Genomic DNA, 26,321 nt, shown 5'->3' on the forward strand with positions numbered 1-26,321 from the left:
AATAGAAAAAAATCAACGAAACCAAAAGCTGGTTCTTTAAAAAGATCAGTAAAATCAATAAGCGTCTAGAAAAGCTAACCTAGAAAAAGAAAGAAGACATAAATTACTAATATCAGAAATGTAAGAAGGAGCTGGGCACGGTGGCTCATGCCTGTAACCCCAGCACTTCGGGAGGCCAAGGCAGGTGATTCATTTGAGGTCAGGAGTTCAAGACCAGCCTGGTTAGCATGGTGAAACCCCATCTCTACTAAAAATACAAAAATTATCTGGGCATAGTGAAGCATGTCTATAATCCCGGCTACTCAGGAGGCTGAGGCAGGAGAATCGCTTGAACCAGGGAGGCGGAGGTTGCAGTGAGCCAAGATGGCACCACTGCACTCCAGCCTGGGTGACAGAGGGAGACTCTGTCTCAAAAAAAAAAAAAAAAAAAAGGCTGGGCATGGTGGCTCACACCTGTAATCCCAGCACTTTGGGAGGCCAAGGCGGGTGGATCACCAGGTCAGGAGATCGAAACCATGCTGGCTAACACAGTGAAACCCCATCTCTACTAAAAATACAAAAAATTAGCCAGGCGTGGTGGCAAGCGCCTGTAGTCCCAGCTAATCGGGAGGCTGAGGCAGGAGAATGGCGTGAACCTGGGAGGCAGAGCTTGCAGTGAGCCGAGATCGCACCACTGCACTCCAGCCTGGGTGACAGAGAGAGACTGTCTCAAAAAAAAAAGAAAAAAAATGTAAGAAGAGACATCACAATGATCCCATGGGCGCTAAAAACGTAATAAAGGAATATTATGAACAACTCTATGCCCATAAATTTAATAACCTAGATGAAATGAGCCAATTCCTTTAAATAAATACTATACCAAAATTCACATAAGGAGAAACAGACAATTTGAATAAGCCTATTATCTATTAATTAAAGAAATTGAATCAATAATTAATTACATTCCAAAACAGAAAGCACCAGGCCCAGATGGATTTACTGGTGAGTTTTACCAAACATTTAATGAAGAAAATTATACCAATTCTCTCTTCCAGAAGATAGCAGTGGAGGGAAGCTAACTCATTCTATGATGCCAGCATTAGCCTAATACCAAAACCAGACAAAAGTGTTACAAGAAGAGAAACTACAAACCAATACCTCTGTGAACATAGATTCAAAAATACTCAACAAAATATTAGCAAATTGAATTCAACAATGTATATAAAGAATTTTACACCATGACTGAGCAGATTTAGCCCAGATATGCAAGACTGATTTAACATCCAAAAATCAACTAATGTAACCTATTGCAACATGAGGTTAAATATGAAACATCACTAATCATATCAATAGATACAGAAAAAGCATTTGAAAAAATCCAACACCATTTCATGATAAAAAAGAAAAAAATGGGGCTGGGCACGGTGGCTCATGTCTGTAATCCCAGGACTTTGGGAGACCGAGGCTGGTGGACCACCTGAGGTCAGGAGTTTGAGACCAGCCTGGCCAACATGGTGAGACCCCATCTCTACTAAAAATATAAAATTAGCCAGGTGTGATGGCACACACCTGTAGTCCCAGCTACTCAGGAAGCTGAGACAAGAGAATTGCTTGAACCCGGGAGTCAGAGGCTGCAGTAAGCCAAGATTGCACCACTGCACTAAAGCCTGGGAGAGACAGAGTGAGACTCCATCTCAAAAAAATACATTAAAAAAAAAAAAAAAAAAACACCCTTAGCAAGGTAGGAATAGAGCAAATCTTTCCTCAACTTCATAAAGAACATCTACGACTGGGCCCGGTGGCTCATGCCTGTAATCCCAGCACTTTGGGAGGCCAAGGTGGGCAGATCACCTGAGGTCAGGAGTTCGAGACCAGCCTGCTCAACATGATGATAACCCCATCTCTACTAAAAATACAAAAAAATTAGCTGGGCATGGTGGCAGGCGCCTGTAATCCCAGCTACTTGGGAGGCTGAGGCAGGAGAATGGCTTGAACCCGGGAGGCAGAGGTTGCAGTGAGCCGAGATCGTGCCACTGCACTGCAGTCTGAGCGACAAGAGCAAAACTCCATCTCAAAAAAAAAAAAAAAAAAAAAATCTTAAAAAAACCTACAGCCAACATCCATTAATAGTGAGAAACTAGAAGTTTTCTGATACGATCAGTAACAAGTCAAGGATGTCTTCTCTTGCCACTCCTTTTCAACATCATACTGGAAGTCCAAGCTAAGGCAATAAGACAAAAAAACGAAATAAAATATATTGATTGGGAAGGAAGAATTAACACTATCTTTGCAGATAACATGATTGTCTATGTAGAAAATCTGAAATATTCAATGACAACAACAAAAAACCTCCTGAAACGAATAAACAATTACAGCAAGGTTGCAGAATCCAACATTAATATACAAAAGCCAATCACTTTTTCATATGCCTGCAATGACAAAGTAGAATTTGAAATTAAAAACACAGTACCATTTATATTAGCACCTCTAAAGATGCAATACTTAGGTATAAATCTAACAAAATATGTACAAGATCTATGTTTCATGGGGGGTACCTATGCAAACCTACCCCTAAAGTCCAAGGAAGCTGAGAGGCTGAAGAAAGAGGCTGACAAACTCGGATTGAAACTGCCTTTGCAAAATTATGACTGAGACAGTGAAAGAGATCTAACTTAACCAACTCCATCTTGCTTCTAACCTCCAAGCTGTCCTTGTTTATTCCTGGGTGTAGGCTGAACTAACTTTGAAATAAACTTAGTTTACAGTTTAAACAAAGACCTCCTTCTTGCCTGGGGACTAGATTGCCTTTGTAGGACTAATATTAGCCAGAAGATTGTAAATTATGGTTTAGGAGTCACGCAGCTGGAGGCTACAAGCTTCTGACTCTCCCAAAACTGCTCCTAAGATCAGTGCTTGGGATATTTTTCCGACCCTGCACTTGATGGATCAGCTGGCACTACCCTCATCAATAATCTGGCTCGTCTGATCTTGTGGCCTCCCACCCAGGAACTGACTCAGCGCAAGAAGACAGCTTGGACTCCTCATGATTTCATCTGTGACTGATCGGCACTCCTGGCTCACTGGCCTCCCTCAACCCACAAAGTTATCCTTAAAAACTCTGTTCCCCGAATGCTAGGGGAGACTGATTTGAGTAGTAACAAAATTCTGGTCTCCCACACAGCCAGCTCTGCATGAATTACTCCTTCTCTATTGCAATTCCCCTGTCTTTTTTTTGGAGACAGAGTTTCGCTTTGTCACCCAGGCTGGAGTGCAGTAACATGATCTTGGCTCACTGCAACCTCTGCCTCCCGGGTTCAAGCAATTCTCGTGCCTCAGCCTCCTGAGTAGCTGGGACTACAGACACACACCACCAAACCTGGCTGATTTTTTGTATTTTAGTAGAGATGGGGTTTCACCATGTTGTCCAGGCTGGTCTTGAACTCCTGAGCTCGGGCAATCTGCCCGCCTGCACCTCCCAAAGTGCTAGAATTACAGGTGTGAGCCAGCGTGCCTGGCAAATTCCCCCATCTTGATGAATCGGCTCTGTCTAGGCAGCGGGCAAGATGAACCCCTTGGGTGGTTACATGTTTCTTAGAAAGAAATAGTTAATAGGGACTTCTGAACAGAAGCCATGACTGTGTCTTGGGTGGCAGTGAGACAAGATGGTGGATCCCTGCAAACTTATCACTTAGACCCAGCACTTACATACCAAAGAGAAGTGGTGGTTCAGAAGGGATGTGTAGGACAATTGAAGTATGATAACATCAAGGATAGTTGAAGTATGATAACAAATTTTTTTTTGTTTTTTTGGTTTTTTTTGAGACAGAGTTTCGCTCTTGTTGCCCAGGCTGCAGTGCAATGCTGCAATCTCGGCTCACCGCAACCTCCACCTCCCAGGTTCAAGCAATTCTCCTGCCTCAGCCTCCCAAGTAGCTGGGATTACAGGCATGCACCACCATGCCCGGCTAATTTTGTATCTTTAGTAGAGACGGGGTTTCTCCATGTTGAGGCTGGTCTTGAACTCCTGACCTCAGGTGATCCGCCTGCCTCAGCCTCCCAAAGTGCTGGGATTACAGGCATGAGCCACTGCACCCGGCCGAAGTATGATAACAATTTTATGATAAGTACTGGCTCTTATACAAAAAACAACGGATAAACTGGAAATCTTAGACGGCTTCCTGGAACAGCGGTTAATCAGAAGCCAAAATGGCAGATTAGGATCCAAATGAAGTTGCTTTGGCCTCTGCAATCTGTATAAGGAAAACAGTAGAAGAAAAGATGAAAGAACTCGAAGAAGAACTAAATAAATGAAAAGATATTTCATGCTCATGGGTAAGGAGACTCAATATCATCAAGGTGACAGTTCTTCCCACCTTGATCTATACATTTAACACAACTTCAGTCAAAGTCCCAGCAAGTTACTTTGTGGATATCAACAAACTGATGTTAAAGTGTACGTGAAGAGTCAAAAGACCTAGTAGAGGCAATTCAATATTGAAAAAGAATAGCAAATTTGGAGGATTGACAATACCTTGCTTCAAGACTTACTACAAAGCTAGCTATAGGCTGGGCACAGTGGCTCACACCTGTAATCCCAGCACTTTGGGAGGCTGAGGCAGGCAGATCACTTGGCTCAGGAGTTCAAGACCCGCCTGGGCAACATAGCAAGACTTTGTCTCTAAAAATTTGTTTTAAAAAGTCATATTCCTTACCTCAAAAATTTACATATTTTTGGGAAGACATACACAGATAATAAAAGAAAAATACATAGCTGGATCATGGATTGTCAAATGATTGATACAGAAAGTAAGTACTATAAAGCTTAAAAGAAATAGAAATATAAGAGAAAGATTTTTTAGAGTTGTAAAGTTCACAAGACTAACAAGAGGTGAAAGTGTTGTAAGAATGACTGGATGGAAGCCGGGCGCGGTGGCTCATGCCTGTAATCCCAGCACTTTGGGAGGCTGAGGTGGATGGATCACCTGAGGTCAGGAGTTCGAGACCAGCCTGACCAACATGGAGAAACTCTTTCTCTACTAAAAATACAAAATTAGCCAGGTGTGGTGGTGCCTGCCTGTAATCCCAGCTACTGGGGAGGTTGAGGCAGGAGAATCGCTTGAACCCGGGAGGCCGAGGTTGCAGTGAGCCGAGATAGCGCCACTGCACTCCAGCCTGGGCAACAAGAGCTAAACTCTGTCTAAAAAAAAAAAAAAAAAGACAAAAAAAAAAGACTGGATTGGGGCTGGGGTGAGAGAACAAAGATTATGAAGACAAGAGAATAATGTGAATGGTTATACAATGAGAAATTGAAAAATAGCTAAATAACACTTGGCTGAAGTAAAGATTTCTACGGGACATAAGGTTGGAAAGAGGTGGAAAAGCCTGACTGAAGACCTTAAATGCCGGCCAGAGGCTTCCTTGTGATGTTGATGGTGGCAAATATTATGGGCTATATGATGAAAGTTTTATGACTTTTTGGAGGTATAGAAATTAATTTTGACTGGATTCCCAATATTTTATATTACTTATTGGGATTGGATTTTTTCTTTTTATTTGAGACAGGGTCTCACTCTGTCACCCAGGCTGCAGTGCAGTGTCTCACTATGTTGCCCAGGCTGGTCTCAAACTCTTGGGCTCAAGTGATCTTCTTGCCTCAGCCTCCTGAGTAGCTGGCACTACAGGTGTGCACCACCACAAATGGATAATTTTTTAATTTTTTGTAGAGACTAGGTCTTACTGTGTTGCCCAGGGTGGTCTCGAATTCCTGGGCTCAAGTGATCCTCCAGCATCTGCCTCCCAAAGTGCTAGGATTACAGGCATGAGCCACAATGCCCAATCAAGAGTATACTCCGATTATGTTTTTCCTCTTTATTTTTCATTAGAGTCAGTTATGAAATGTATATCAACAGTAGCCTATGTCTGAGTAGGTCCTTTTTTATAAATGAATAAGCCAAAACATCTTAGCCCAAATGTCTCATTTTAGGGTTTGGAAAATATTGTGGCTGGGCATGGTGACTCACACCTATAATCCCAGCACTTTGGGAGGCCAACCCTGGAGGATCACTTGATCCCACGAGTTTGAGACCAGCCTGAGCAACATAGTGAGACCTCGTCTCTACAAAAATGAAATAAAATGGGCTGGGTGTGGTGGCCCATGCCTGTAATCCCAGCTCTTTGGGAGGCTGAGGCGGGCAGATCACCTGAGGTCAGGAGTTTGAGACCAGCCTGGCCAACTTGGTGAAACCCATCTCTAGTAAAAATACAAAAAATAGCTGGGTGTGGTGGCGGGCGCCTGTAATCCCAGCTACTGGAGAGGCTGACACAGGGGAATCAATTGAACCTGGGAGGCGGAGGTCTCAGTGAGCCAATATCATGCCACTGCACTTCAGCCTGGGTGACAGAGCGAGACTCTGTCTAAAATAAAATAAAATAAATAAAACCCTTAGTTTCTGCTTCAAGCCAAGATGAGATAACAGGAACTGGAGGTATTGTCTAGCCTGAAACAACCCAAAAAACAGGCAAGATCTGTGAAAATGTAGTTTTCAAGACACTCTACTTTTTTTTTTTTTTTTTTTGGAGATGGAGTCTCACTCTGTCGCCCAGGTTGGAGTGCAGTGGTGCAATCTTGGCTCACTGTAACCTCTGTCTCCTGAGTTCAAGCAATTCTCCTGCCTCCTGCATCAGCCTCCTGAGTAGCTGGGACTACTGGTGCATGCCACCATGCCCAGCTAATTTTTGTATTTTTAGTAGTGATGGGGTTTCACCATGTTGGCCAGGCTGGTCTCAGACTCCTGACCTCAGGTGATCCGCCCAAAGTGCTGGATTTACAGGCATGAGCCACTGCGCCTAGCCAGACACTCTACATTAAGCAAAGGTGAAAAATGATCCCTGAAAGACAAAAAAAAAAAAAAAGAGAGATGAGCTCTCTGACCCAGGTTACTGCCTTGAGAAAGCTTCCAGGCCAAGATGCAGGGAAGAAGAACTGAGGCCAAATCTGGCCAACTTCCTGCATTGAAGAAATAGAGCTGAGAGTTTAGGGAGACTGAAGCAGTTAGTGTTCGTAGGTCAGAACACCAGACAGGAAAGAGCTGCACAAAGATCTGTGGAGGGTTTCCCTCAGTACTCAGTGGAGTGCTAATCAGCAGAAGTATGGAGAGAATCTACACAAGGCCAAGGACAGAACTATCAGAAAAGATTAGAGGTGCCCAGTGTACACAGAGGACAAAGGACACAGTGCCTGTTCCCACCAGGCTGACTGGAAAAACTCATAATTCACAGGGCATTGAGTAGCATGCTCAAAAAGGTCTCAGCTCAGTGGTAGGGGGTCATTAGCTTCTGTCAGAGCACTGCTCCACACCCACCTAACAAATCTTAAAAGCAAGACACGAGAAGATCCAACTGTTTTCAAAAAACAAAGCTGAAGAAGATTTATAGGAATACAAAAATATCCAGCACCCAGCAAGATAAAGTCACAATGTCTGGCAGCCAACCAAAGATTTCCAGGCATGCGAAGAGGCAGAAAAATATGACCCATAATGAGAGAGTAATCAGTCGTAACTGTCCCAGAACTGACACTGATGTTAGCATTATATCTGTTACATTTAGAATTATGTTTAGATGTTATTAAAATTGCATTTCATGTGTTCAAGAAGTTAAAGTAGAAATATGGGAGGTATTTTTAAAATACCTAAATCAAAGTTCTAGAGAAGAAATGACAAATTATGAGAAGACAAATACACTGGATGGAATTAAAGGCAGATTAAACATTGCAGAAAAAAGGTTAGTGAATTTGAACACATAGCAGTGGACACTAAACCAAATGACATACTGTGAGAAAAATAAGAACAAAGGATGATAAGAGCCCTAGTTAACTGTGGGACAACTTAGAGCTGCTTAGCATACAGATAAAAAAAGCCTCCAAAGGAGGGAGGCCAACTGAAAAATGTATTTGGAGGAAGAACAGTCAAAAGTTTTCGAAACTTGGTTAAAACTATGCACCTACAAATCTAAGAAATCAGACCCAAGATTCATGAAGTAAAGTAAACCAAGCAGGCACAGTGGCTCATTCCTATAATCTCAGCACTTTGGGAGGCCAAGCTGGGAGGATTGCTTGAGGCCAGGAGTTCAAGGCCAGCCTGGGCAACATAGTGAGAGCAACTCTGTCTCTACAAAATATAAAAAATTTAAAAATTGGTTGGGTGCAGTGGTTCATGCCTGTAATGCTAGAACTTTGGGAAGCCAAGGCTGGAGGATTGCTTAAGCCTAGGAGTTTGAGATCATCCTGGGCAACATAGTGAGACCTTGTCTCTACAAAAGATAAACAAAATTAGCCAGGTGTGGTGGCACACGCCTGTGGTCCCAGCTACTTGGAAGGCTGAGGTGGGAGGATCGCTTGGGCCTGGGAGGTTGAGGCTGCACTGAGCCCTGATTGTGCCACTGCATTCCAGCATGAGTGACAGAAAGACCCTGTCTCAAAAAGAAAGAGAGATAGAGAGAGAAAGAAAAGAAAAGAAAAGAAAAGAAAAGAAAAGAAAAGAAAAGAAAACTTACGTGATCACCTCAATAGATGCAGAAAAACTTTTGACCAAATCCAACATCTATTCCTGATAGTCTCAGTAAACTTGGAATAAAAGGGAATTTCCTCAAACTGATAGAGAAAATCCAAAAAACTACATCTAACATTATACTCAGTGGTGAAAAATGAATGTTTTCCTCCAGGAACATATTAGATAAGGAATAATACAAGGATGTCTGCTTTCAACAATTCTATTCAGCATTCTGCTAGAGGTTCTTGCCAGTGGAATCAAGCCAAGAAAAAGAAATAAAAAGCATCAGATTGGAAAGAAATTAAAACTTTTATTCATAGATGACATGATATCTATGTAGAAAATGTGATAGATTCTACAAAAGAGCTATTAGAACTAATAAGTGAGTTTAGCAAGTTTGCAGAGCACAAAATCAACATACTCAGATGAATTATATTTACCAGCAACAAACAATCAGAAATGGAAATTAAGAACTACAATTTACAATAGAATTCTAAAAGATGATGAAACACTTATGGATTAATCTGAGTATGTGAAAGACCTGTATGCTGGTAACTAAAAACATTGCTGAGCTGTCTTAAAGAAGATATTAATAAATGGAGAAGTACACCTTGTTCATGGGTTAGAAGACTCAATACTGTTAAGATGTCAATTTCCTCCAAGTTGATCTATCTATTCAAAGTAATTATAATCAAAATCCCAGCTAGTTTTTTTTTTGTGGAAATTGAGAAGCTATTTAAAAAGTGACCTGGCAATGCAGAGTTCATAGAGTGGGTAAACAACTCTGCCAAAGGACAAAGGTGGAGGGCTGACACCACCTGATTTCAAGACAAGGCTATGACAGACCAAATAGCTTCATATTAGCAGTAAGATAGGCATACATCTGGGATAATGTATTAGTTTATTCTCGCATTGCTATAAAATGAAAACTGTTGTTAATTCCTTTAACTATAGGAATTAAGTTAAATATTATAAATACTATCAAGACTGGGGAATTTTATTTTTTATTTTTTATTTTTTTGAGATGGGCAGTGGCGCAATCTTGGCTCACTGCAACCTCTACCTCCTGGGTTCAAGCAATTCTCCTGCGTCAGCCTCCTGAGTAACTGGAATTACAGGTGCAGGTCACCACACCCAGCTAATTTTTTGTAGAGACAGAGGCTTGCTATGTTGTCCAGGCTGGTCTCAAACTCCTGACCTCAAGTGATCTGCCCACCTCGGCCTCCCAAAGTGCTGGGATTGCAGGTGTGAGCCACTGAGCGTGGCCAAGACGGGGTAATTTATAAAGAAAAGGGGTTCACTTGGCTCATGGTTCCACAGGCTGTATAGGAAGCATGATGCTGGCATCTGCTGGTCTTCTAGGGAGGCCTCAGGAAACAACCATGGCAGAAGGCAAAAGGGGAGCTGGATCTACTCCTTTTTATAGTGGATCTACTTCTTTTTAAAAATTATTTGTGGACTGGTTGTGGTAGCTCATGCCTGTAATCCCAGCACTTTGGGAAGCTGAGGTAGGAGAATCGCTTTAGCCCAGGAGTTCAAGATCCCATCTTATTTTTTTAAGTAAAAATAAATAAATAAATAAATAAATACAAATCATTTGTGTAGAGACAGAGTCTTGCTATGTTGTCTAGGCTGGTCTCAAACTCCTGGCCTCAAGTGATCCTCCTGCCTTGGCCTCCCAAAGTGCTGGGATTACAGGCATGAACCGTGGCTGGAGAAGGAACATGTGGGGGACGTGACACACTTTTCAACAACCAGATCTCAGAAGAACTCACTGACTACCAGAACAGCACCAAGAGGGAAATCCACCCCTATGATCCAATCACTCCCACCAGGCCTCACCCCCAACATTGACATTACTTCTTGACACGAGATTTGGGTGGGGACACAGATCCAAACCATATCAGATGATAAAACAAACAAACAAAAGTTGACACATGGATCAATGAAAGAGAGTAGAGATGTCAGAAATAGATCTGGGCCAGGTGTAGTGGTTCATGCCTGTAATCCCAGCATTTTGGGAGGCCAAGGCAGGAGGATCACTTGAGGCCAGGAGTTTGAGACCAGTCTGGACAACACAGCAACATAGCAAGACTCTGTCTCTACACAAATTTTATATATATATATATATATATATATATATATATATATATTTTTTTTTTTTTTTTTTTTTTACTTAAAAAAATAAGACGGGGTCTTGAACTCCTGGGCTCAAGAGATTCTCCCACCTCTGCTTCCCAAAATGCTGGGATTACAGGCATGAGGCACCGCAACCAGCCCACAAATAATTTTAAAGAAGTAGATCCACACATAAATTGACAATAAGTTTTTGGTAAGGGCACAAGGCAAGGCAGCGGAGATAAGATGGCCTTTACAACAAATGTTCCTGGAAAAACTGGATATTGATTCGGAATAAAAAAAGAATTTGAATACTTCACAATATACAAAAATTAACTCAAAATTGATTCTAGATCTAATAAATCCTAAAACTATAAAACTTCTAGAAGAAGCAAAGGAGAAAACCCTTGGTGACGTTGGGTTAGGCATTTCTTAGGTGCAACACCAAAAGTGGAATCCATAAAATAGTAACATCAAATGAAAACTTGGACTTCACCAAAATTAAAACTTCTGCTCTACAAAAGACACTGCTAAAAGAACAGAAAGACAAGCCACAGGCTGGAGAAGTGTTTTGCAAAGCATCTACTTGATAAAGGATTTGTATCCATCATAAATAAATATCTCACAAAACTTGACAATAAGAAAACGAACAGCACAATTAAAACTAGGCTAAATATCTAGGCAGGCAATTCACCAGAAAGATATGTGGGTGGCAAAGAGGAACAAAATAGACACTCAACATCATCAGTTTTTTCCATACTTGCAAATTAAAGCCACGACAAGATGCCACTGCAGACTCTTTAGATGGCAGAGATTTAAAAAGATGACAAGTAATCCCAATACTTTGGGAGGCCAAGGTGCGAGGATCACTGAGCCCAGGAGTTTGAGGTTACAGTGAACTACGATTGTACCACTGCACTCCAGCCTGGATGACAAAGCGAAACCCTGTCTCAAAAAAGAAACAGATGACAATACCAATTGCGGGTAAATATTGGAGCAACTGGGACTCTCCTATTCTGCTTGTGAGACTGTAAATTGACAAAGCCCCTTTAGCAAACCATTAGACAATTTCTTAAAATGTTAAACATACGTCTACCATATAATCCAGGCATTCCATGCCTAAATATTTCCCTAAGATAAAAGAAAGCATATAATTATACAAAAACTTGTGTACAGATGTTCAGAAAAGTATTATTTGTAATAGCCCCAAACTGGAAACAACCTAAATGACCATCAGTACGTGAATGAATAAACAAACTGTGGTATAGCCACACAAAAGCCATAGTATTATGGAACAATAAAAAGGGACCACTGATACTAACAACAGATGAATCTGAAAATAATTGTTCTCAGTGCAAGAAACTAGACAAAAGTAGAATACCTATGGTATGAATGAATATATTTATATAAAATTTGGCCATGTGTGGTAGCTCACGCCTGTAATCCTAGCACTTTGGGAGGCTGAGGTGGTCAGATCACTGAAGGTCAGGAGTTCGAGACCAGCCTGGCCAACATGGCAAAACACCGTCTCTACTAAAAATACAAAAATTAGCTGGGTGTGGTGGCAGGCACCTGTAATTCCAGCTACTCAGGAGGCTGAGGGAGGAGAATCACTTGAACCCAGGAGGTGGAGGTTGCAGTGAGCCAAGATCGCGCCACTGCACTCCAGCCTGGGTGACAGAGCAAGATTCCATCTCAATAAAATTAAATATAAAATAAAATATAAAACAAAACCAAGGAATCAATAGTGGTATAAAGTAGATCATTGTTGCTTAAGGACTGGTGGCTTAGGGGAAGGGGATTACACAGGATTATGAGGAAACTATTGGAGATGATAGACTTGTTCACTGTCTTGACTATGGTAATGCTTTCATGGGTGTACACATATGTCAACATTTATCAAATTTTATTCTTTAGATATGTGCACTTTGTTGTGTGTCATCTGTATGTCAATACAGCAGGGTTCTTTGTTTTTGTTTTTTACAAAAACCTTAAAATGAGACTGTTTTAGGTGTCACTCCAACACCTGTTTCCAGGCCCTGGCAATGCTGCCTCTTTCCTTGTGTCCTTATTGTTGGCTGCCTTCCTACTCTGGCTGATCTCTGTTTCATCTCACTGTCCAGTTTGGCTTCCCAGTTCCTTCATCACCAGTGTAAAAAAGTACCCCTGGCTGGGCATGGTAGCTCATAGCTATAATCCCAGCACTTTGAGAGGCCAAGGTGGGCAAATCACTTGAGCTCAGGAGTTTGAGACCACCCTGGGCAACACGGAAAAACCCTGTCTCTACAAAAAAATACAAAAATTAGCTGGGCACAGTGGCTCACACCTGTGGTCCCAGCTGCCTGAGAGGCTGAAGTGGAAGGGGCACTTGAGCCTGGGAGGTGTAGGTTGCAGTGAATCAAGATGGCACCACTGCACTCCAGCCTGGGTGACAGAGCAAGACTCTGTCTCAAAAAAAAAAAAAAAAAAAATCCATGAATTAAAATCCCTCTGTCCTGAATATTTGAGGTTGCTTCTGTTTACCTGATAGATCCTGTCTGATATATTTGGTCACCACACAGTAATAATTTATCCAGGCCAGTAGATGAATCTCTGCGTGACCTTGGATGGATGTCATAAGGCTACCTGTTTTCTCCTTCTAGTCTCCTAAGTACCTGAAATTCCCACTTCTTTTTCTTTTTTTTTTTTTAAGACAGGATCTAGCTCTGTTGTCCAGGCTGGAGTGCAATGGCTCAATCATGGCTAACTGCAACCTTGACCTCCTGAGTTCAGTTCACCCTTGCCTTGGCCTCCCAAGTAGCTGGAACTACAGGTGTGCACCACCACATCTAACTAATTTTTTTTTTAATTTTTCTTTTGTAGAGACAAGCTCTTGCTATGTTGACCAGACTGGTCTTGAACTCCTGGCCTCAAGCCATCCTCCCTGCCTCAGCCTCCCAAAGTGGTGGAATTACAGGAGTGAGCCACCACACCTGGCCCTCCAGTCTTAATGTCATGCTTTGTTGGCTTTCTAGAGAAATAGATATCTATTTAGGGGAAGATTTTAGTAGTTGTCTTAGCCCACTTGTGTTGCTAAAACAAAATATCACAGACTGGGTAATTTATAAAGAACAGAAATTTATTTCTAACAGGAGGCTGGTGATATGGTTTGGCTGTGTCCTCACCCAAATCTCATCTTGAATTCCCATGTGTTGTGGGAGGGACCCTGTAGGAGGTAACTGAATCATGGGGGCAAGTCTTTCCCATGCTGTTCTCATGATAGTGAATAAGTCTCATGAGATCTGATGGTTTTAAAAAGAGGAGTTCCCCTGCACGAGCTCTCTCTCTTTATCTGCTGCCACCACCTAAGACGTGACTTGCTCCTCCCTGCCTTCTGCCATGACTGTGAGGCTTCCCCAGCCACTGGGAACTGTAAGTCCATTAAACCTCTTTCTTTTGTAAATTGCCCAGTCTCAGTTATGCCTTTATCAGTAGTGTAAAAATGGACTAATACAGCTGGGAAGTTCAAGATCAAAGTGCCACCAGGGTTGGCTGTCTGATGAAGATCAGATCTCTGCTCCCAAGATGGCACCTTAAACACTATGTCCTCACATGGCAGAAGGTTGAAGGCAAAAAGAGCTCAAATTCCCTTCAATCAAGCCCTTTTATAATGGAATGAATCTATTAATGAGGGCAGAACCCTCATGACCTCCCTAAACATTCCAATTCCTAAGATTGTTGCATTGGGAATTGCATTTTTAATACAGGAATTTGGGGGATACATTCAGACCACAGCAGTGGTTAAAAAGGACAGTGTGCATCCAACAGGGGACTAAATATCTAGAGAGTGAGGGTGAGATGACATCAGGAAAGGGATCCTAATAGGACAAAAAGTTTCCAAAAAGATGTGGAGAATTTGAAGATCAAGTTTACCTCTTTTACAACTGTGCTTAGAACTATCTACTAATTCATACAAGAGCACTCAGATTCATAAAACAAGTTCTTAGAGATCTACAAAGAGACTTAGACTCCCACACAATAATATTGGGAGACTTTAACACCCAACTGTCAATATTAGATAGATCATCAAGACAGAAAATTAACAAATGTATTCAGGACATGAACTCAGCTCTGGATCAAGTGGACCTGATAGATATCTACAGAACTCTCCACCTAAAAACAACAGAATATACATTCTCCTTGGTGCCATATGGCACTTACTCTAAAATTGATCACATAATTGGAAGTAAATCACTCCTCAGCAAATGCAAAAGAACTGAAATCATAAAAAACAGTCTCTCAGACCACAGCGCAATCAAATTAGAACTCAAGATTAAGAAACTCACTCAAAACCACACAACTACATGGAAATTGAACAACCTGCTCCTGAATGATTCTTGGGTAAATAATGAAATTAAGATAGAAATCAAGAAGTTCTTTGAAACCAATGAGAACAAACAGACAATGTACCAGAATCCCTGGGATGCAGCTAAAGCTGTGTTAAGAGGGAAATTTATAGCACTAAATGCCCACATCAAATTGACACCTTAACATCACAACTAAAAGAACCAGAGAACCAAGAGCAAACAAACGTCAAAGGTAGCAGAAGACAAGAAATAACCAAAAATATTTTTAAAATTCTTTGCATATTGTGAAAAGACAAACCTACAACGAATTTAGTTAAAGATCTCAGTTGGCTTTATTTTGATTGTAGAATTGGGCAACAGTTCGTTCCATAAAATAGAATAAGTATTCCAATGAGTTGAGCAAGGGGATTGTCTTTATAAACAGAAGGGGCTGAATAAATCAGAAACAAAGAACAAAAAGCAGATTGGTCATTTTAAAGTTACTTTCCTTGTGGCCAGGTGCAGTGGCTCATGCCTACAATCCTAGCACTCTGGGAGGTGAAGGTGGGTGGAACACCTGAGGTCAGGAGTTTGAGACCAGCCTGGCCAACATGGCAAAACCCCATCTCTTCTAAAAATACAAAATTAGCCGGGCGTGGTGGCAGCACCTATAATACCTGCTATTCGGGAGGCTGAGGCAGGAGAATCGGTTGAACCTAAGGGGCAGAGGTTGCAGTGAGCCAAGGTCATGCCATTTCGCTACAGCCTGGGCGAAAGAGCGAAACTTCATCTCAAAAAAAAAAATAAAATAAAATAAAGTTACTTTCCTTGTAAGGTAGTGATATAGTTTGAATATACGTCCCCGCCACATCTCATGTTGAACTGTAATCCCCAGTGTTGGAGGTGGGGCCTGGTGGAAGGTATTTAAGTCACTGGGGCAGATCCCTCATGTCTCGGTGCTGTTCTCACACTGGCGAGTGAGTTCTCGGGAGATCTGGTTTGTGAAGTCTGTGGCACCTCTTGCTGCACTCATGCTTGCTCCTGCTTTCCTCATGTGAAGTGCCTTCTCCTGCTTCACCTTCCACCATGAGTAAAAGCTCCCTGAGACCTCCCCAGAAGCCAAGCAGATGCTGGTGCCACGCTTGTAAAGCTGGAAGAACCTCTTTTCTTATAAATTACCCAGTCTCAGGTATTTCTTTATAGCAATGCAAGAATGGCCTAATACAGGCAAGGACAGGGAGACAGAACAATTGAAAGATAACTGACTGTTCTCATGTTTCTTGTACAGCCCACAGAACCGTGAGCCAAATAAACCTCTTTTCTTCATAACTTACCCAGCCTCAGGCATTCCTTTATAGAAACACAAACAGACTAATGCAGTATTTTGTGAAAAAGCCTGCTGATTCAGCTCACAGCTGAACCAGATGAGTGTTTTCTTTAAGATAACCATTGTACTTGGATTTGCAGCACAAGTGCTTTCTTCATTCTTCCTATTTTGTCACACAGAATATTAGAAAGATATGTACTCAAAGATTAAGATTTAATGAAATCAATCATTTTTATTGCTCTATCAAAAACTTTTTTTTTTTTTTTTTTTTATTTGAGACAGAGCCTCACTCTTGTTGCCCAGGCTGGAGTACAGTGGCGCAATCTTGGCTCACTGCCATCTCCCCCTCCTGGGTTCAAGCAATTCTAGTGCCTCAGCCTCTAGAGTAGCTGGGATTACAGGCATGCACCACCATGCCCGGCTAAGTTTTGTATTTTTAGTAGAGACGGGGTTTCTCCATGTTGTCCAGGCTGGTCTCGAGCTCCTGATCTCAGGTGATCTGCCCACCTCGGCCTCCCAAAGTGCTGGGATTACAGGTGTGAGCCACCACTCCTGGCCTCATCAAGAACATTCTTAAGCCAAATTGGTGTGTTTTTTTGTTTTGTTTTGTTTTAAAGGGGCTGTACGTACACGGTAGTAGAGAATATGATTATTTGCACTGTTTGAAGCCACAGCCTTAGTTCTTGCCATAGCCCACCATTTACACATCATTTATTTTGCCATTTTATCAATATTACCATTTTACCCACCATTGCTTTTAACTGTGCAAATGTTAGCACAGTTTAAAAGACAAAGAATATCATGGTATACTATGAAAACAGCTTTGACCTCACAGGCCCCTTGCAGAAAGGTTCTCTGGCCTAGCCGCAAGAACAGTGATACTCAAACTGGGGTCTGGGCATCCCTGAGGGAGAATCATTGTTCTCCGGGCTAAGCCAGAGTGCCCAGTAAACATAATTGCTCCAGAAAATGGCATAAAGGGCTGTCTTGTTCTTATCAGTGTATCTCCTCTGACAGGAGGCTACTTTGATTGCTCATTGAGAATCTCTACTGTTTCCAGAAATATTCATCTCCTCCCTTCCTCCCCTGCTCCGTAACCTTCATCCAGAATTCATGTCAGAGCTCTGAGTTGAAGGACTAGGGAGAGGCTACTGCTGGTATCCTGAGATGAAGTCACTGAGCCCTGAAAGCCATAAAACAACTGCTAAGTTTTTCCTCTCTGCCCTACTCTCTGCTGGCCTGTCAAGCAATCTTCCCAAATTTTGGAAGATCTGAAATCCAGTCTCAGAAGTCTGATAAGATGCTGCAGACACTGATGAGTTTTTTATCTGCATAAAATAAACCCTATTTTAAAAAAAATTTTTTTTTTTGCCTGTGATAAAGCCCCCAGGAGGTCCTGGGAACACGTGCCCCATGTTTTTAAGAGTTTAGCCTGACAAATATCCACTGACAGGAGCCTTAGAACCGGTCATGGGTTTGGCGTGATGAAGACAGGAGCAATCAGCTGTGAGGTCCAGAAGAGAATGAGTGAGCCGGGAGTGGTGGCTCATGCCTGTAATCCCAGCACTTTGGGAGGCTGAGGCGGGTGGATCACCTGAGGTCAGGAGTTCGAGACCAGCCTGGCCAACATGGTGAAACCTCGTCTCTACTAAAAATACAAAAATTAGCCAGGCATGATGGCGTGCACCTGTAATCTCAGCTATTGGGGAGGCTGAGTCACAAGAATCACCTGAACCCGGGAGACTGCGGTTGCAGTGAGCCGAGATCGTGCCACTGTACTCCAGCCTCAGTGACAAGAGCAAAACTCTGTCTCAAAAAAAAAAAAAAAAGAAAAAAGAAGAAGACAATGAGTGGAGGGGAAATGTAAGAATAAGCACAGAGCATTCACAGGATGCATTAGCAAAACATCAAAGAGAGATTAGAGAGGGCTAACAGAGTCTAACACACAAATATATTTTGAAGCTAGTCATGGTTGAGCATGTCTTAATCTAGCATAAAAGAGTGATAGAAAAAAAAGTGATGGAATGAGTGAAGGTACTTTGAAAAATACAAAAGTGGATGACAACAAGAGGAAGAAAATAATAACAATCATAACAGCAACATAGCAGTAAATATGGGCCATCTACTTCACTCAATTCAGATACACTGAATGTATATCATATTGTACTGTTTCTCACTTAGTCTTTAAAACAAATCTATGAGATGTATGGTCCAAAAGACCATCAGGATAGCTTAACAGTAGAAAGGAGAGCTTTGTGATATCGGTTTGCAAACCAGGAAAAGACAGTTTTGGCATGTAATAAAGGTGCTTCCTCTCCAAAGAGGGAAAGGGCAGGATGGTTTTTGTGCCTCACAGGGTCTGTATTACACAATAGTCATACATATTCAGGTTTTGGAGGAAAGCTATACATATTTATGAGGGAAGCCAAATGCATGCACAATGGCTACACATATAGGTAATAATCCATTCCATGTTCACTTTGGGGAAGGGTTTTGGCATTAAAATGAGATGGAATTTGGCTCTTTACATTAAAGGTGACCTATAGGACACAGAGACAGTTTGTGTGTGCAGTCTCTACAGTTTGCTAAAACTGGCTTGAGGTTGGCAGTTACCTGTCAAGAAAGTGTTTCTAAGGCCAGGTCTCTGTCCAATCGGGGCTGTAGTGGTCTGGATTGTACATCAGACTTAGGAAGTGTCTGATAATTTGCCTGATAATTCCTACTGTTAGGGAGTTTAGCAAGAGTGTGGTTTTTCTTGTAGCCACAGGAATTTAGGAAATTGCCATGCCAGCTGAGCCCTGAACCCTTGATTCGTTGGTAACTTTTGTTTCCATAACCTAAAGGTTTGACTTAGTTGATAAAGGGATGCCAACTTGGCTCTCCCAGATCACAGATATTATCATCATCTTATGGCTGGGGAACCTGAGGCTCAGAGAGTTTAATTAATTTGTCCAAGGTCACAAAGCCAAGAAGGAGAATGCTGGATTCGAACCCAAGTATTTCTGACATTCTATATTCTAGCCTTTTCCCTCATTCTGATATTTTCTCTGAAAACCCCTGGGTTTATCCTGGCACTTTCATGTGTGTAAGTCATTTGTGCACAAGCCAAGGTTTGTTTCCTGGGTAGGCGCTGCAATACCTACTTGGTATTTGAGCTCAGTACATTATAGGAATAAATTGTGCTGTGTCTAGGCTTTTAAGTATCTAAATGATTGAGAGTTCATCTTCAAAGGAGAAAATAGCCTTATAAAACAGGATTACAAAGGCAAGGCTTAGTGTCTTAGAATCCCTAAGCCTCGCAACCCGAAGAGCAGAAGAGAAAAAATGTCTCCAGCTATAAGAGAACTAATGAGCTTTAAATGAAAGAGCTAGAGTCACATTTTCCCCTGAACTCTCATACATACATGAATATAAATTCGTCTTTTCTCTTGCAAAAAAAAATTTTTTTTTTAAGGAAAGAGCTGTCATTTTGCTAAGCAACACCAAAAGCTGATTATCTGGTGCTTGCTCTGGGTAAAAGGCAGAAAAGCCAAATGATGAAAAGATGCCACCTCATTTAACAACTAAAATATTACACACAGTCGAGTAACTACCAAATAGGGTCCATTTAAACACCAACCTTCGTCCAATATCTTTTTTTTTTTTTTTTTGAGATGGAGTCTCGCTGTGTTACCCAGGCTGAAGTGCAGTTGTGCAATCTTGGCTCACTGCAACCTCCGCCTCCTGGGTTCAAGTAATTATCTGCCTCAGCCTCCTGAGTAGCTGGGATTATAGGCTAATTTTTGTATTTTAGTAGAGACAGGGTTTCACCATGTTGGCCAGGCTGGTCTTGAACTCCTGACCTCGTCATCCACCTGCCCCGGCCTCCCAAAGTGCTGGGATTACAGGTGTGAGCCACCGCGCCTAGCTGTCCAATATCTTAATGTAACATCTCCTTGTGTAAGCAGTCGCCTCATGCACAGTGGGTGTCCAATAATCCTACAAACTCAGAGCTAGAACGACTTTTACCACCACTTATCATAGCTGTGTGCAGATACAGATAAGGGAGACCAGGAGGGGAAGAGTTTGCCCAAGGTCACACAGTTCTCTCCTGCAGAGCTGAAACAAATCCCAGGTCTGTGGGGGCTGAGAGGTAACAACCCTGGCCTGTGAAGTGAGGCTGCCTCAGTTCAAGGCTGGAGTCCTGTGACAATCCCAAGAAAGGATGAGTCATGAGGTATGTGGTGTGTTTGCCCTAAATTCACTACTGTTAGTACCATTATTACTGTTAGGTAATTTGTTTTTTTTTTTTTTAGAGACAGAGTCTTGCTCTGTTGCCCAGGCTCAAGTGCCATGGCATGGTCATAGCTTACTGCAGCCTTGAACTCCTGGACTCAAGTGATCCTTCTGCCTCAGCCTCCCGAGTAGCTGGCACTACATGCACACACCACTGCACCTGGCTTATTTATTTATTTATGAGATGGAATTTTGCTCTGTCGCCCAGGCTGGAGTACAGTGGCACAATCTCGGCTCACTGCAACCTCCACCTTCCAGGTTCAAGCGATTCTCCTGCCTCAGCCTCCCCTGTAGCTGGGATTACAGGTGCCCACCACCACGCCTGGCTAATTTTTGTATTTTTAGTAGAGACAGGGTTTCACCATGTTGGCCAGGCTGGTCTTGAACTCCTGACCTCAAGTGATCCACCTGCCTCGGTCTCCCAAAGTGCTGGGATTACAGGCGTGAGCCACCACGCCTGGCCCTGGCTAATTTATTTTATTTCTTGTAGAGATGGGGTTCTTGCTTTGTTGCCCAGGCTGATCTTGAACTCTTGGCTTCAAATGATCCTCCTGCCTAGACCTCCCAAAATGCTGGGATTACAGGCAGGAGCCACTGAACCTGGTCTATTAGATAAAATTTACGGGAGGCTATTGGTTTAGACTGAGCTCCTGCACTTGGCTCAACAGACCAAACTAAAATGGAGCCACTCATGCTGAAGTTCCACACCACCAAGCCAAACCTAAGTTGTTTATCTGATCTTCCAAGAAATCAGGAGAGACAGAGATAATAACCTAACCCCCTAAAAGGCCAGTTTTAGTGGGCATTGAGACGGAAATAATACAGGGTGGTCATAGGAGTATAGAATATTCTAGGCAGCAGTTTCACATGAGCAGCCAAAGGAAACTGTAAATAGCTACAGAAGCTATGGGCTGATAAGACCCTAAAAAACCAGGGTGTGGACCAAGCTGGCTAAGACTGACTGGACCCAACATGGCACTGGAGTGACCTGGGTTTCACCTGGGACCTCATTATGCACTCATTAACATACCAAACACACACACCCCAGCGCCATGACAGTTCTGGGAACATCCATATTTGGTGTAAAAATGAGTGGCACCACAGTTCCGAGAAACCTCCACATTTTTCCAGGAATTCTCATGAATATTCGGCCCCTTGATTAAAAAAACCCATAAAGGTAGCACCCCCAAACCCCCTTGTGTGTGACTCTCTAGTGAGTACACATACACTCCCTTTTCTTGAGTGTATACTTTTCACTCTGCAATAAATCTCCCTGTTTTCACTATTTCCTCACTCATTCTTTTTTTTTTTTTTTTTTTTTTTGGTGAGACAGAGTCTCGCTGTGTTGCCAGGCTAGTGTGCAGTGCGGTGATCTCGGCTCACTGCAACCTCTGCCTCCTGGGTTCAAGCGATTCTCCTGCCTCAGCCTCCCGAGTAGCTGGGATTACAGGCATGTGCCACCACGCCCAGCGAATTTTTGTATTTTTAGAAGAGACGGGGTTTCACCATGTTGGCCAGGATGGTCTCTATCTCTTGATCTGCCTGCCTTGGACTCCCAAAGTGCTAGGATTATAGGCATGAGCCACCGCGCCCAGCCTCCTCATTCATCCTTGAATTCCTTATTGAGATGGTGTCAAGAGCCTGGACACGGGCCAGGGTCAAGGTCCCACTGGTATTTGGAGACCTCCTCTGGCCCACTGGTATCAACAAGATAAGGAAGCCCCCTCTGCTTTAACCTGTCTACCTAACAGGAAGAGGCTGAAGCAAAATTAATGTAAATAGTTTATTTGGGCCAAGCTTGAGATTGCATCCCGAGAGCATAGATTCAAGCTGCCCAGTGAATATTCACTGGGACTAGCAACAATTACAAGTAGGGTTTTAAAATTTTGTTTTGTTTAAGAGATGGGGTCTCACCGTCGCCTAGGCTGGAGTGCAGTGGTGTGATCATGGCTCACCGCAGCCTTCAATTCCTGGGCTCCAGCAATCCTCCTGCCTCAGCCTCCCAAGTACTTGGGAATGCAGGGACTTACTACCTTGAGGTTTTTAAAGGAAAAGAAGAGGCAGTTCCTAAATTGTTTACCAAGATTTCACATTAAAATAATATAAGCTATTGATTGGCTATACATTGTTCTTTGTATCACAAATTCCAGGAACAGGAAGACACTGGGTGAGGCAGCTAGTCAGGAACAAAATTACCTTAAACAATTGACCCCAGGTATGCAGCAGGGGGAGGGCTAGAGGCGGGCATGACTGAAGTCTCACACTCCTGTGTCTCTGGTCCCGAGTACTTTACAGAGCTCAGAATGCTTGGAGCTATTTTTCTTCTCTCAAACCTGTAGGAGGAAAATAACTTTGAAAGGACCAATCTGCTTTTTGTTCTCAGCTTCTACTAATACTTTCCTCAGCCTTTTTCTGTCTACCAAGCCAACCGCCTCTGCTCAGCTCAACAGAACACTCATTCTGTCCCAGCCTGTTGGCTTACACCTATAATCCCAGCACTTAGGGAGGCTGAGGCGGGAGGATCACCTGAGGTCAGGAGTGCGAGACCAGCCTGGCAAACATGGTGGAAACCCTGTCTCTACTAAAAAAAAATTAGCTGGATGTGGTGGCACACACCTGAGGACTAAGCCCTGATTTTTTTTTTTTTAATCTTGCCCAAATTCCTATCTAAGGGATGTGGGGAGCCATACCCTACAAACCACAAATTCTCATCAGATGGGTTTTATTTAACCCTATATATCATGACTTACTTTCCAATTTGACCCTGGCATAACAAGGAAGAAAATCAAAATATTTTACCCCAAAACATGTTTCTCTGCCACATCTTGAAATGGCCCTGCAAAGCCATCCCTTGTGGGAAAAATCCACATGTACAGAGAATCCTCTTTCCCCCTTTTTATCGTTGCTCTTTTTTTTGTTTTTGTTTTTTTGAGACAGGGTCTCACTCTGTCGCCAGGCTGGAGTGTAGTGGCAAGATCTTGGCTCACTGCAACCTCTGCCTCCTGGGTTCAAGCAATCCTCTTGCCTCAGCCTCCTGAGTAGCTGGGACTACAGGTGTGCACCACCTCACTGGGCTAGTTTTTGTATTTTTAGTAGAGACAAGGTTTCGCCATGTTGGCCAGGCTGGTCTTGAACTCATGACCTCAGGCGATCTGCCTGCCTCGATCTTCCAAAATGCTGGGAATACAGGCATGAGCCACTGCGCCTGCCACCCGCCCCCACCCCCCGGCCCTTTTTTTTCCTTCCTTCCTTTCCAGATCCAGGAGATAATCAACTAAGAGCCAGACACTCTTTTAGGTCCGATAAGAAACATTTTACAACCTGCTCTCTCTGAAGTCTGCTATTGGAGAACTTCCTCTACACAATAAAACTTGGTCTCCACAATCCTTTATCTTAACCTGAACATTTCCTTTCTCTTGATCCAAGGATAAACTCAACCAATTGTCAACCAGAAAATGTTTAAATTTACCTATAGCCTGGAAGTAACCCCACCCCCACTTGAGTTGTCCCACCTTTGAGTTGTCCCCGCCTTGAGTTGTCCCACCTTTCTGAACCAAACCAATGTATTTCTTAAATGTATTTGATTGATGTCTCATGCCTCCCTAAAATGTATAAAACCAAGTTGTACCCTGACCACCCTGGGCACATGTTCTCAGGACCGCCTGAGAGCTGTGTCACGGGACATGGCCACTCATATTTGGCCATCTCATATTTAAGAGAATAAACCTCTTAAAATATTTTAGAGTTTGACTCTTTTTGTCAACGTGCCTATAGTCCCAGCTACCGGGGAGGCTGAGGCAGGAGAATTGCTTTGAACCCAGGAGGTAGAGTTGCAGTGAGCCAAGATCCCATCACTACAGTCCAGCCTGGGTGACAGAGCAAGACTCCCTCTCAAAAAAAAATTTGAGTACACCGTGGTGCCTGCCTGTAGTCCCAGCTCCTTGGGAGGCTGAGGCAGGAGGATCACTTGAGCCCAGGAGTTCGAATCTAGTCTGGGCAATATAGCAAGACCCTGTCTCTAAAAAAAAGGAAAGAAAAGAAAATCAACTATTTACTGGGCTAACACAGGAGACATTTCTGGGCCTTGTTTTTATTTTTATTTTATTTTGGGGGTACCTTCTTTTTAGACACCAGCCAAAATCAGTAGGAAGCTGTAGGCAACCAACACTTCGGATTGCAATATTTTACCACAATTCAAACTTGAAATGGGTTCATTCAGGGATTCTTCCATTTTGATAGGGCACTCAGTTAGAGAAGGACTGGAGAAAAGGTGGGCGCCTTCCACAGAGGTTCACGTGTTGCAGCTTCATTGGGCAGTACATGGACGGCAGCTTGAAAGTAGGTCTTTGAGTTTGCACCTGTGGACCGAGCAGGGTACCAGATTTCCAAAAGCAGCTTCTGTTTACTCCAGGATCCTACAAGTCACTGGTGTAACGTCTAACAGCCTGTAGGTATGAGGCTACAGAAAGACTCATGAAGGAGGAGAGCCCCCTGTTTGCAAAAGTCCAGGCCTATCTTTGGAAAATCAAGGCTGTGCAGGGTGAGGGCGCAAACGCTACATTTAGAGACTGTAACCAGGGATGTGGGAGGACCCAGGGAGGGGCGCGGCGACGGCCGGCTGGGCCAAGAAGAGGGCGCCCAGCAGCCCCGCCGGCACCTCAGGGTGTTTTGGAGGCCCACGTAGTCCCGCCTCATTGGCCGTCAGGGAGCTCCAGCCCCAAGGAGGCGGAGCCGCCACCGCAGCTGTAGTTCCCGAGTTTCCTCAACCGGCTCCCCAGTCAGTCTGCTGGTCCCTACCCTACGGTCTTCCGGGATCAGAACTCCCAGAAGGCTTCGCGCTCGGGGGCGTGGCACTGCAGGGTGGGCGTTGCAGAAACGCAAATAAAGTCGCCGCGCCCGGCATCTGCGTGCCCTCAGTGGGCTTCCAGGGGGCGGGGTAAAGTTTTCTCACCGCTCGACGGGTTCCTCCTCCTCTGACCTCTGGACTCTCTCACCTCCCCGAACGTCACGTCGGACCACTGCTCGACGGGCAGCATGTTCCAGAGTGGCTGGGGAGGCGCAGGGCTGGGGACTGGGTTGCGTTGAAGCTGCTGCTCCTCCGGGCTGCCTGGGCAGCCTGTTTGGCGCCCAGGAGGTTACAGTGCTAAGAGGGGAATCACGGGGCAACTCCGGGGGTCCCCACCCAGGACCCTCAAGTCCAAACCAGCACCACGGGGCGGAAGCCGACTGTAATTGGGAAAAAGCTGAGCCGCTAAGGTACTTTAATTTTGGATAAGAAGATGAGCAGGAAAGACTACAGCGAAATCAATGGGATGAATGTCTGTGAATTATGCTGCGGCGTTTAAATCTGTCCTCCATAATTCCTTGTCTGTCTTTCATAAAGCTTTGATCATTTTATCCCTTAAGTTACCTTCTGGGAGAATTCCTTGGCTTCGTATTTATTCCAGCTCTCTGGTTTGCTTTTCAGCCGTGCCTGCTCTGCTGTTTTGCCCACCTCTTGAAGGTTTCTTTTTCTTTCAGTAGTTGTTTGTATGTCCAAGATCTCTGGTTAATTATTCTTATTATTCTTATTCTTATTTTTAGATGGAGTCTCGCTCTGTTGCCCAGGCTGGAATGCAGTGGTGAGATCTCGGCTCACTGCAACCTCCACCTCCTAGGTTCAAGCGATTCTCCTGCCTCGACCTCCGGAGTAGCTGGGATTACACGCACGCGTCACCACACCTGGCTAATTTTTTTATTTTTAGTAGAGAC

At 43.4% G+C, this 26,321-nt stretch overlaps 1 protein-coding gene across 2 annotated transcripts in view; it reads right to left on the reverse strand.

The window, feature by feature from the left end:
* Nucleotides 1-25,386, reverse strand: part of EDARADD (EDAR associated via death domain) — a 134,282-nt gene extending 108,896 nt beyond the window's left edge. Inside the window, exons 1-3 of one of the 2 annotated variants that reach the window (XM_054561112.1) lie at nt 25,228-25,386; nt 24,687-24,928; nt 22,767-22,903 (exon numbers count right to left, since the gene is read on the reverse strand). The gene's annotated coding sequence lies outside the window, so the exon portion shown is untranslated. Of the gene's footprint in view, nt 1-22,766; nt 22,904-24,686; nt 25,016-25,227 lie in introns of both variants that reach the window. The other variant, XM_054561109.2, reaches the window with a different exon arrangement.
* Between the last annotated feature and the right edge of the window lie 935 nt (nt 25,387-26,321).

The sequence above is a fragment of the Pongo abelii genome, chromosome 1 (genome assembly GCF_028885655.2).
Source record: "Pongo abelii isolate AG06213 chromosome 1, NHGRI_mPonAbe1-v2.0_pri, whole genome shotgun sequence".
In the NCBI taxonomy this organism is placed as follows: Eukaryota; Metazoa; Chordata; class Mammalia; order Primates; family Hominidae; genus Pongo; species Pongo abelii.